Source organism: Anastrepha obliqua, chromosome 1, assembly GCF_027943255.1.
Source record: "Anastrepha obliqua isolate idAnaObli1 chromosome 1, idAnaObli1_1.0, whole genome shotgun sequence".
Lineage (NCBI taxonomy): Eukaryota > Metazoa > Arthropoda > Insecta > Diptera > Tephritidae > Anastrepha > Anastrepha obliqua.
The window spans coordinates 63011488-63024551 of NC_072892.1; the positions used below are offsets into that span (position 1 = coordinate 63011488).

The 13064-nt window shown below is 32.9% G+C and overlaps 2 non-coding genes across 2 annotated transcripts; one reads left to right on the top strand and one right to left on the bottom strand.

Moving 5' to 3' along the window:
* Window positions 1-10225: 10225 nt before the first annotated feature.
* Trnaa-agc (transfer RNA alanine (anticodon AGC)) lies at window positions 10226-10298 on the bottom strand. Its single transcript has one exon. It is a non-coding gene; the product is annotated as a tRNA-Ala (tRNA).
* A 712-nt stretch (window positions 10299-11010) lies between these two features.
* On the top strand, window positions 11011-11083 carry Trnaa-agc (transfer RNA alanine (anticodon AGC)). The gene has a single exon. It is a non-coding gene; the product is annotated as a tRNA-Ala (tRNA).
* The last annotated feature ends 1981 nt before the right edge of the window (window positions 11084-13064 follow it).

Sequence of the window (13064 nt, forward strand, 5' to 3'; positions counted from 1 at the left end):
CCTTACCTCTATTCTATTCACACGTTTCTTCTAACCCATCCCTTTTTTCTTCTTCTTCCACCACAGTGCAATCACAAGGAACGAATTTTATATCTCCTTCCAGGTGGGAGCCTCTCCAAGTGTACGACATATCTTTCAAATTGAGAAAATGCGCAAAACAGTCAAGTAAAAAAATTATAAAAAATCAAGCGGACCCTTCAGCAACTTAAATCTTGCAGATTATTTAATTAATTTTTAATCAGCTGTAAATCTGCATACCAAAAATTCTTCTAAAACTACCAGAAATTCTAATTAAATACTGTGGAATTGGAATGGAAAAATGGATGAATTTTGATAATTTTTTATAACTTTTTATAAAGTCTGAAACTTGGAAATGCTTGGTCTTCGTTAGCTATGCTTTTATAAAAAAATATTAAATTAAATAAAATAAAATAAAAGAAATTTCTGAAGGCCAATACATGGCGAGGTATTATGGTGAAACAATTGATCATGTAATTGCTGGATGTTTCGCACTTGCCCCCCGTGAATATGTCATGAGACATAACAATATAGAAAAGATCCTCCATCAACAACTTGCGATAAAACACAGTCTCTTACAAGAAGAAGTCTTGTATTTTAAATATGAACCAAAGGTAATATAGGAAAGTGCAAAGTTTAAACTGTACTGGGACAGATTTATTTCCACAGATCAAACCGCAGCTGTTAACAAACCTGTTAACAAACAATCGAAGTAGATAATTGATATAGCGGCGCCTCTTAATCGCAATATCCAATGCTCATCCTCCACTAAAATATCGAAGTATGAAGCTTTAGTAATAGAACTTAAACGGATGTATTATATAAAGCGAGGCCAGAGCACACTCCGATGAAAATTTTATCCGGGGTGTGTAATCTCCGGCAATAGCCGAGATGGATTAAGCTCAAATAAAATAAAATAAAAGTTAAAAAAGGGAAACAGTTAAAACTGGATAAAATGTTGATGCGTTACCGTCTATCACCTATTGCTGCTTGCAACACTAAGAATACAACTGTTGAATATACCGCTGCGTATTGAGGTCTGCGGCTATGTTAATAATTTAATTATAACCAGGTATAAAAAATGAATTTTTTTTGTCCTAAGTGTGACAAAATTCAATAGAAAAAATAACTGTTTCAAAGCAATTATGATTCTGAGTATTTTCACTAAAAGCGGACGTTAACGGCACAAGCAATTTTTCAAATACACCAAAGTATTGCTAGCTTTTCCTTATAATATCATATAAAGACTTGATTCAATTATAAAACTCTCTTACAAAACGTTTCATTTAAGAAGATGAAGAAAGTGGAAAAAATCGAATTTTCTTTGGTAAAAATGGTAACAAAAAAGTATTTTTTACTTAAATGGAAACAAACTGCGAACGGTTAAAAAAATTAATTTTAATTAATGTTTGAATGTAAATAACAATATTTTATGGGCAAGGTAAAAATATATATTTCATGTATGTTCACATTTGTATGCATAAATAAATATATGTTAAAATTGTAGTTATTAGCGGAAAGTGCCAAGTCTGATATTAAAAAAAGAATGTTTTACTTAATACAAGATTATATTTCGCGAATTAATTTTTAAATTTAAAACTGATCGCGAAGCTGTGAAACGTCACTAATATGAGTCATATGAATTATTTCATAGCAGGGATGGATTGATTAATCATACATTTAATTGACAAAAAACAAACTATGAGCATATTTTACTCCTTATTTTATTAACTCTTTACCCACGTAAGCTTGGAGCTTGGACCTTCAAGTCACGATTAGTTTTACATTGGTACTGGTAATGGTACTAGTTGTACGGGTTAGGCTAAGGCCGTTATGCACTGCGCCCAGATTGATGTGTTGTGCGCCCCTAATTAATATACTTATTTACAATTATTTAGTCTACCGAGGAATCAAACCAGCTCTTTAGTAGGGAGCAACTATAGGTCTTTCTCCTCTAGTAGGTACGAGCACAGGATTCTGTGTCTCCTGAGATCTAATGCCTCACAGTTGGTGATTAAGTGTTCCTTAGACTCCTCTTCATCACAGCAGAACCTGCACAATCTTGTGCTAGATAATCCTATTGTGTTAAAGTGTTTATTACAAAATTACCTGAAAGTACACCACGGAGTAATCTGAGACCCTTTTTATCTAGGGTTAGAGCAGATTTTGCTCTGTTGCATTGAAGTTCAAAAACTTTTTGGAGTGATTAAGGCCGCTACTGCCGTTCCAGTATTCCCAGATTTTAGTTCTGATCTATTTTTTGGTTTCCTGTTTTATATTATTTTTGCTAAAGCCGAAAAATGAGGTTGGTTCAAAAAATAGCCCGTCTGTCCCTTTTTTGGCATAAAAGTCTGCCGTCTCGTTTCCTTTACGTGCCCCATGTCCTGGAACCCAAATCAGTGCGACCTGATTATGAGTGGCCAGTTTCTTGAGCGCATTGTTACACTCTATTAGGACTTTTGACTTGAATGTGAACCCATTGAAGAATTTGAGAACCGATTGGCTGTCCGAAAGTATTTTAATTTTCTCTTTCTCGAACCCTCTTTTGGATATGATTTCCACTGCTTTCATTATGGCGAAGATCTCCGCACGGAAAATAGTGGTATCTGTACTTAGTGTTAGGGATTTGTACGCTCTAGGCCCTACTATTCCTGCGAGCGTTTTGGTACCATCTCTGTAACATATTTGTGAGTAATCATTTATAAAATTGAGTACGGGTTCCGTGTGGTCATTCACCTGGGTTATGTTTACTGCATGTTGAATCCTGTTCAAGATATTGAGGTGTTCAGTAAGATCTCCCGGTTTAAGTTTTTCTTTCATAAGGAGAAAAAGTGCTTAACTGCATTCCTCTTTTGAAAAAAGCTTTTTGCCGTCGGCAGCTGGTACTGTACTTTCCTAAGCCTCCTCTGGGCACTTTCTCCACCCATGTGAAGGTAGGCTCTTCCCAAAGTTCCCCAGTTCAATCCCATCTTTCTTACAATGAAGCCTGCAACTTTATCGATCGCGTTGGGTCCATCCAATATTCTCCCTGTTGTAACTCTTTGGGAAATGCCAGCTTTTTGCAAGACAGGAATTCTTTCAAAACAACCACATCATAAGAAATAAAGATTTTTAAATTCTCCATTAATGTATCTGTCTCGGATTGCCACAATTACTTAAGCGGTGTGCCAGGATGTATACCACACACACTAGTCCTGGACATACCGATACACACAATTGAGCTATGTAGTTGTTGCTTCTAAGAAGATCACTTTGGAAATGAAATGTGTTTTCTACAAATTTTACTTTTTTTCCACTTTTACTGAAAATTTCTACAGCTAGCAACCCAGTGCCTTGACAAGGGAGCCAATTTGTCAAGAGGGAGCGAGAAAACTGCTGACTGACCTTTGATTATAATACAGACAATACAATAAAATAATGATGTAAACATGGAAAATATCTTCTCAGTTCGAAATACTTGTCAGTTTTTTTATATAAATGTCTAATTTGGGAAACAGTAATTCTCTCAGTCATTCCATAAATACCAAGTAAGTTTATTCGTTAAAAAGCCCTTTGTATTCTCCTCTTACTTAAGCGTAAGCGCATTTTCAGTAGTCCCATATTTTACTTTCATCCCCATATGCGCTATTCTTAGCAATAGCAAGTCCAATAAATAATTAAATTACAACAACCATAGCAAGGCAATTGGCCAAACAAAAAACATTTTATGTCTTGCTTCCATTTTTTATGCTTACCCTTGCCCTGAAACCGCCTCATTTATTCTCAGCCAAATAATAATAGTGTTGAGTAGAGTGGGTCGAAGTTGCTTTCGCTTAACTATTACCCTGATCCTGGTTTGTTACCTCATCAAATATGCAACTAGTACAGCGCACTTACTGCTGTCTGTGGTGTTAATAAATCTGTTCCGCTGCTGGCGATCATCACAAGTGGCACATTTTCATGCAGTATGGCAAAGTAGAAAAAAGAGGACTAAAATTTAGAGCAAATACGTGAATGTGGGTGTGTGATCAGCAAAGTGGGTGTTGTGTAAAATTTTCGAGATAAGAAAAAACTACAGCTTTTGATTTTCCTTCATATAATCATCGTGGACTATATTAGAGAGATGACTTGTCTGTGTTTTAGATTGAGAGTATCAATTTCCTTCCACATCCTTATATGATACAACCCAAATATGTATATTCGTTTATATCGGTACAAAAATACTCAAGAATTCATAAAATAACTATTTAGAGTAGGCTCGGCAGCCGCAGTTAAATGAGCAAAGCCTCTAAGGAAGTCTCCAAAAATGCTTCTTCAAATGTCTCTAAATAAATACCGCGTAAGTCAGTGTTCTTTGGTGATTTCTAATTTTTGTATTCTGTAAATCTTTCTTCAAGGAAATCGATATCCGACTCGGTAATGACGAGAGGCTTGAATTTAAAAGACAGATTTGATAACGAACCATCTACTACTGAGTAGAGCTACTAAATGCCAAATTATTGGAGCATTTTCAAAATTTTCTTAAATTTTTCTAAAAGATGGCTTACTTTTATACTTGAGGACTGTAAGAAGTAAATTTAAAAAAATTATAAATAATAAACAACAAAAAAAATTTTTTTGGAGATTTATTCAATTTTGAAAATCTTAGTATAGAGTTTCATAATATGAAATATCTTCGATTCTTTTCATTTTTTGTTATAATTTAAAAAATTAAAAAACAAATTTTAAATTTTCTTTAATTTTTTTAAGATCAAATATACTTCAAAAAACGATTTTTTTTAATAAAAATTATATATAAAAGTAATAAAAATAATAATAATAATAAAAATTATGATATATATTCAATGTTAAAAATTTTAGTACAGTTTTTAGTGTAAAATATCTTCGATTCTTTTCAACACTTTAATAATAAAATTTGTATATGACGCGAAAAACTATGAAAATTCAATTATGGGACTTGTAGAGTTTATTGAGCGCAGTCTATGCTCTTTATAGAAAAAAAATGGGGGGTGTGTTTTTAAAAAAGTACGTTTTTTCCAAAAATTAAAAATAAAATATTCTGAAAATCTAACAAACAAAAATCGTTAAGTGCATTGTTTTCCTAAAATCTTCACAGAAAAATTCTTCTAAGGTTTATTTTATCCTACAACCTTCCCAATACTTTTTTTCAAAATTCTCAAATATAAAAAAATTATTTTAAGTGTATTTTACATTAAAAATTCAAATTTAATTTTTGAAAAATTAATTCAATTTTAATTTTTGAAGAAAGAATTTTTTTTTAAATTTTATCTTATAAAAAGAAAGGTACCAAAAGTATTTTATAATAAAAAATTTAGCAAACATTTTTTTTTTTTAATTTGTGAAGAAAAAAGTTTTGTTTAAAAGTTTATTTACCCTAAAAGATATAAAACCAAGTTTTAAATATCAAAAGAAACCCTAGATATTTCACTTAAAAAAACGCAAAAGTTTTTTTCCATGGAAAGTTGTTTACCCAAAACTTAAAAAAAAAACCCAAAAATTAAACAACATTTTTTTTCAATGTATTTCATCCTAAAAAATCCACAAAGAATTTTGTTTTCCTAAATTTTTTAAGAAAAGAATTTAGTTTAAAATTTTATCTTATAAAAACAAACTATAAAAATGTATTTTATCCTAAAATATTCACAAACAATATTTTTTTAATGTTTGAAGGAAAAAGGTCTTTTTTAAAAGTTAATTTTAATCTAAAGTATTAAAAACAAGGTTTTAAATGCCAAAAAGAACCCAATTTCACTATAAACAACACCTTTTTTTCCATGGGAAGGTTGGTTTTTCAAAAATGGCGCAAAAAAATTCAAAAACTAAAAAGAAAACGTTTTTAAAGTGTATTTTACCTTAAAGGCTTCAAAAAAAAAAACTGTTTTGTCCTATTTTCACAAAAAAATGTTTTTCCCGAAAGTTAAAAAAAAATATTTAATTAATTAAAAATTAAATATAAAGTTTTAAATGTCAAAAGCAACCCCAGATATTTCACTGGGGGGTATGTTTTTAAAAAAGTACGTTTTCCTTTTTCATGGGAAGGATTGTTTTCCAAACTTCCGCAAAAAAAGGTTTTTTCCCAAAAATTAAAAAAAAAAATTAAAAAAAGAAAATTTCTTAGCGTATTTTATCCTATAATTTCCAATAACAAATGTTCTTAAGTGCTTTTTATCCTAAAATCTGCACACAAAAAATTTGTTTCTCCCAAGAAACCCAACGCTATAACAAATTTTTAACATTGAATAAATTCTAAAATTATACATTTTTTCAAAATTTTTGTAGTTCACTAACCATTATACTCACGCCTATAATACTGGCAACAAAGCTAACAAGAGTGTGCGATTCCAATATGCATGGTAGTGACAATATACGGCAATTCCTGCATGAAACCAGAATTATATCTTTGTATATCATATTTAGCTGGAAAATTAACTTAAGTCTCCTATTATATCCTGGGATCCATCCTTATCACTTTTTTTAATTTAGATTGGAGGCTAAAGCGACCTTTACCTTTTCGTGCTTGCATATTCGTATTGATATTCGCATTTGAACTCGCATTCGTATTCACATTTGTATTCGAATGCCTTTTCCAATTCCCTTTTGTATTAGTATTCGCCTCCGTATTCATATTCATATTCGCGTTCAAAATCGTGTGTATATTCTTAAACACATTCGTATTTATTTTCATATTTGTATTCACATACCTTTTTGTATTTATATTGGTCTTCGTAGTAGTATATGTATTTGTATACCTATTCGAATTCTGATTCACATTCGTATTGGTATTCCTATTCGTATTCGTATTGCTTTCCTAGTAGCATTGACTTTTGATAACTAATTACTCCATTGGCTGTTGTATGGAGTTCCATCCAAACCTTCAGCTTGTCAGTTGCAAACCAAAGACTTAAGCGCCAAACTTGGTTGGCACACAGCACTTAGGAGTGATTGTTTTCAATTAAAAAGTTGAAAATTTTACACAAATCGTGGCTTGTTTATTTTATCACACAATTTAACAGTTCTTTTCAATCTTTAGCAAGTTTTTTCAAAAATTATTTTTTTGTTACATTTTTTCGTTGCTAGTTGGGTTCGAGTATATCTTTTCCGCTAGTTAATGCCATTTGGCGCGACTTGCCGGCGCACGTGTTCTTTGTACAAATTAACAAGAACAGCAATTTAATAACAGTTTTAGCGGCGACAAAACTCACAACAACAATAACCACAATGACAATTGCAAAAACAAATAACTGTGATAAAAGTCAATTGTGCTAACGACGACAAAAAGAGGCAGGCAATCAGACGAATTGTTAAGCAAATAAATAAATAAATAAGTTGGGCAAGGAATAAATCTTTTAGAAGGAAATCGACATTCTTGTCAATGCCGTGTTTTTGATTGTGCCATTGGCGCAGGCGCAGGTATAGGTGGTTCAGCTTTTTGCTTCAAATTTTGTGCCTTGATTTTTTCTCAACTTTTTAGTTTCTTGCATCGTTATGGAAGTATGTATGTATGTATGTGTATGCTATATTTAAGAAATATTTTTTTTCAGTGCTTTGTGATTTCAATCGTAAAACGCGACCACGGAGTGACAGCTAGCAAGCAGCAAACAATTATTGCTATTGTCACGAATCACACAAACTAAAAAAAATCAATTGAAACGAAAATTAATTAGAACAAAAAACCAAACGTTGAATCTAGACTAGAATTGTTTGTAACAACGAGTGAAAAAAGCGAGGCGTGGCTGCTAACCACTTGGTTTGAATATATTTTATTTCCTTTTTTCCGCAACCCAAACGGGCGGTAAATTGACAGTTTGCTTAGCGCAAGTGGACAATGAACATTGAATAGTGTTGTAAATGGAAACTTTATGGCTTTTGTTGCTTGCAGTAAATTGTATTGTAATTTTTAATGCTTTTTGTGTTTTTATCCCAAACAACTGCCTGCCTGCTTTGTGTGTAATTGATGTGATTTGGCCGGGTTGCGGTCAGCACTGCGGCACCGACAGCCAGACATAACATTAAACGTCACGTTAGCCCAAAGCAACCAATCAAACGCTTAGAAATTATTAATAAATATTTATTTAAAATAAATGATAATACAAAAAACTACTTACTAAATATAATGCGGAATGATTTAAGTAAAAAATACGGTGAATATATATGAAGTCATGCATTTGTATTATAAATTATAATAGCCAGCTGTTTAGCTGCTCCTGAGCGCATGCGGAAAAACGTGGGAAAGAAAACTTGTAGTGGAGACGTCGACGGTACATAATTATTCTGCCGCAGTAAGTGATTTCATATAAAAAGTATTTTTTATTAGCAGGGGAAGAATGAACTATTAACTGAAGCTAAAATACGCAATTGTGAGAGAAGTGATAGTTTAGATGTGAAATAGCTTCGGTTTCGGAAATGGCAAGACCTAACTCAGATGAAACGTTTTTAATGGAGAGCAGTAATATTACAGTTGAAGTATTAAAAAAGCCGAACAAGCGAAAGAAAAGCTGTTCACTTGTGCGAATGCGAATACGAATCTGAATATGAATATGAATCTGAATATGAATATGAATATGAATATGAATATGAATATGAATATGAATATGAATATGAATATGAATATGAATATGAATATGAATATGAATATGAATTTGAATTTGAATATGAATATGAATATGAATATGAATATGAATATGAATATGAATATGAATACGAATCTGAATATGAATATGAATATGAATATGAATATGAATATGAATATGAATATGAATATGAATATGAATATGAATATGAATATGAATATGAATATGAATATGAATGCGAATATGAATATGAATACAAATACGAATACCAACGACGAATACTACACAAAACATCCAATATATTCTACGATATTTATCCGGTAATTAATATAACCCTCACAAACGCACTACTGTCTACTTTTCGCACGTGCATTTAGCACTTCACTCGCCTTTAACAGACTGATTTTGAGTGGCGAGGCATTTATCTCTAATTTAAATATTTCTTTTGGGGTTATCTCATAATGGGCCTATAGAACATTTTTAGTCCTAGCAATTCTTTTGTGGAACACAATTTTTCACTTTTTAGGACTCTTCAAGGAGAGCCTTTTGTGCTAACTTATGCTACTACCTATTATCTATATAATTATTGGAAGAAGAAGAATGAAAGATAGATCCTGATGGTTAAATGCTGTTACGAGACCATCTTGCAATGAACTGTAAGGTTGATTCATGTTCTGGGTTCCATACATCATGAATATTTGAATGTCGATTTAAGAAACTCTCAAAAAAGCGCGGAAATTGGTTTCAAAGCATACAAAGGCTTTGCAGCAAATATTTTCGAAAGCAATGATGCATTTTTGACTACGAATATTTAGTTTTACTTGCCTATCTTAAGGGGGGGATAAGGGATAAAAATCGATTTTTTTTTTGTGATGTTATTGTAGTAAAACATTTCAAAAATACCGTGTTAAAATTTTAAGTCAATCCGAGCAAAACTTTTTAAGTTATAGAGCATAAAGCCGAGCCGCCTCAAACATCTGCCGAGACGCAGCAGTTGCGCGCGTAGTCCGTTACAAACTTTAAACGCGGTTTTCTCGAACCTTTTTTTTTAAAGTGCGTACTCATTGGCATTTGACAACTACTCAACCGATCCTTTTGAAATTTTGCACACATATTTTACATATAAAAAACCTCCTCCCAATGTTTTTTTTTCGCCATTTTTTTTTATATTAAGGTGGTTTTACACCTACAAAATGGCGGAATTTTTTCGTCAAAAATCACTTTTTACTTCAAACGACTACCAAATGGCTGAAAATGAAAATAAATCGTCAAAATAAACGTTGGGGGGAAGTTTAACTCATACTTTAACTAAATTATTCGATTTTTTTGATTTCAGATGATTCTACGCTGAGATATGCTGACTACTCCAAAATGTATTTTTGAAAAGACGTCTTCGTAATGTGCTCTCATTCGCTCATTTTGCAATATTTTTACATGAAAATTTTATCAAATATTCTTAAAATGTTACTTTATAATGTGCAACAACTTTTAATAAACTGACTTGAACCGTTTCGCTACAATAAATTCATGAAAAAAGTGTTTTTTTTTTAGCGTTTCTCCCTTACCCTCCCTTAGAATTTAAGTAGCAACCCTTGTGCGTAGTTATATTTTTATTCAAATAAAAAGTTATTGATTATTGGAGATGCGGGGCATCGATCCCCGTACCTCTCACATGCTAAGCGAGCGCTCTACCATCTGAGCTACATCCCCGTTATACATTTTCATTAAATATGCGATTGAAAAATTTTAACAGTATAAAATTAAAGTGCATAGTTCCTCGCCCTTCTACTTAAAATGCAAAAAACGCTTGGTTTTCTAAGCCGAAGCTATAAGCAACCATTCGATTGCAGAACCGATGCTTAAATTCATGTTGTACTTTAGGGCACAACGCAGAATTTTAATTAATCCGTATTTCCTATTTGCATTTTCAATATCTCGAAGTTTTTGTATAAGTGGATTTTAAACATTGAAAATAAAAAGCGAAAAATGTATGTTTAGGTAGCATGAAATATTGATTTATGTTTGTAGTTGAAATAGCACTTTTCTGTATCAGGAAAACCCCATCCATTTTTTACCAAACACTCAAAATCATTTTTGTACTGTTGTGCATTTTTTTGGAGAATTTTATAAACTGAAAATAATAAAGTAAGTTTTTGGGTAAATTAGTTACTTACATACATCTTCATTCTATCGCGGATGATTTACATTCGGTACCCATTCAACCTACAGTTGTTGCTATACATACATATCTGTAGTACTCAGATATCAATACGCATACGCATCAATATTTTGAATTGAAATTCAAGTCAGTGCGACAATTGCCTTTGACGTTGATTTTCAATACATTGTTAATAATCCGTTATCTTCAATTTAAGATTTTGGTTCCAAACATGTGTGTGTGTTAATGTGTGACAAATATAACGGGGATGTAGCTCAGATGGTAGAGCGCTCGCTTAGCATGTGAGAGGTACGGGGATCGATGCCCCGCATCTCCAAATACAATTGTTTTTTGATCGGTTAAAGTAAATTGCATAAGTTCTTTTCTTCTCTTACTTTCTCTATTCAAAAAGCTAAATATTTGAGGTTAATTGCATAATTCGTATTAAAGTATTCACTTGGCGGGGGATTTAGTCCGGTGAAGGAGGATATTTTGGGCGAGCATCAATGTGGATTCAGAGCTAACAGATTAACAATATTTTGTAATGCGCCAACTTCTTGAAAAATTTTATGAACACCGTCTTGATATTCACCGCCTATTTGTGGATTATAAAATGGCTTTCGATAGCGTTGATAGAAACAAACTGCTGCAGAAACTCGTTTCTTTGGTATCAATGACCCTGGTACGAGTAACGTACAAGGTGGTTATACAATGAAAAACCTCAGACTCATGTAATGTTGACACAGGTGTGAAACAAGCAGATACACTCTCTACCATCACATTTAATCTAGTTTTAAACTTTGTAATCAGCGATATCCAGTTTGCAGTTACCCCTTTCACGAAAACATCCAGATCTGCGGCTTTGCTGACGATCGTTGCGAGAAATCAACGCGCATTTGATGACTGTACGCTGGAACTGATAATTAAAGCAAAGCTGGTGGGCTTTGTCGATAAGACAAAATATCTCGTTAGGTCTTGAAACGCCACAAGGTCGGCCCAAAGTTTTTCACAAAGTAGATAATGTACATTGCAGGACAATAATGAGTCAAAGTAGTAAAGAGGTATCAAATTATATGATCTTCTCATCGTAGTGCCCAATTTCGTCGATCACAAATGTAGTCTCTCAGTGTACTCCAACACTTTTAGGTAATTAATATTAAATAAGTAATTATATGGCAATTATATAGCTGCAATTATCAGTTGAATGTTTATATTTAGACAAGTAAATAACGCGACGCCATGCTGAGAGTCATGCAATTAAAAAGCGACTAAAATTTTATATAGCAACGTCGTAGAAACATTTGCGGCTGTAGTAATAAAAAAGTATGCAATAAGTACACAAATTAGCAAAAAATATGATATTCTATGTAGTATCTGGCTCTATTCCATTATTTGAAATTCGTGATATAAACAAATAATTTTTCATGATCTGTACCGAATACATTTTTCAAATTGTTTATCTGCTTGTTCTTCGCTTTGATTGAAGTGACAAACGCTGAAGCGATTAGAAACACCAAGTGAATCAAAGCTCCACCGCAATCTATCTTTCGCTTCATCTGTTAGCAGCCATCCTATCTACAAGCCTTCATAATGCTCAAATAGATCAGCATTTTTAATTTCCAAGTACCATCACCTGTCCCATAAAACTTAGTAAATACACTCGCCCTCCTATGTGGAGCAGTGAGCTCTTAAAACTAAGGGGAAAATGTAGATTAACGTTTAACCTTAGTTACTTGACGGGAAATTGGGAATTGTACAGAGAAAGAGGGAGACAGTACAAGAAGGCAATTAGGGCCGCCAAGAATCAGAGCTGGAGGGAATTTTGTTCATCAATCGAATCTTCCAACAATTCTGTTAGGCACAGCCGTGTTCTTTCCAAAGACCATTTAAAGGCTTCTTGAGTCAAGAAACCAGATGGCACTGACTGCTACGGCACAAGAATTGCTAGACTTCTGCTAAACACACATTTTCAGGGAAGCAGCGCCCACGAAAGTGGGAGCGAAAATATAAGGTGGAGCCAATATAATGCACTGCATCTTGCGTAATTAATAATTCTCTTTGGTAATAAAATGAAATAATTACCAAAGAGAAAGTTGCATGAGCAATCAAATTTTTCTCACCTTCTAAATCGCCGCGGTTAGACAGGATCATTCCAAAGATGTTACAGGAAACCCTGGATTATATCTTACCATGGCTAGAGGAAATTTCTAAAGCGTGTGTAAACTTAGACCACATTCCAGATAGTTGGGAGCAATTGAAGGTCGTCTTCATACCAAAAATAGGTAGGAGGGGACATGAATCAGCGAAGAACTTCAAGA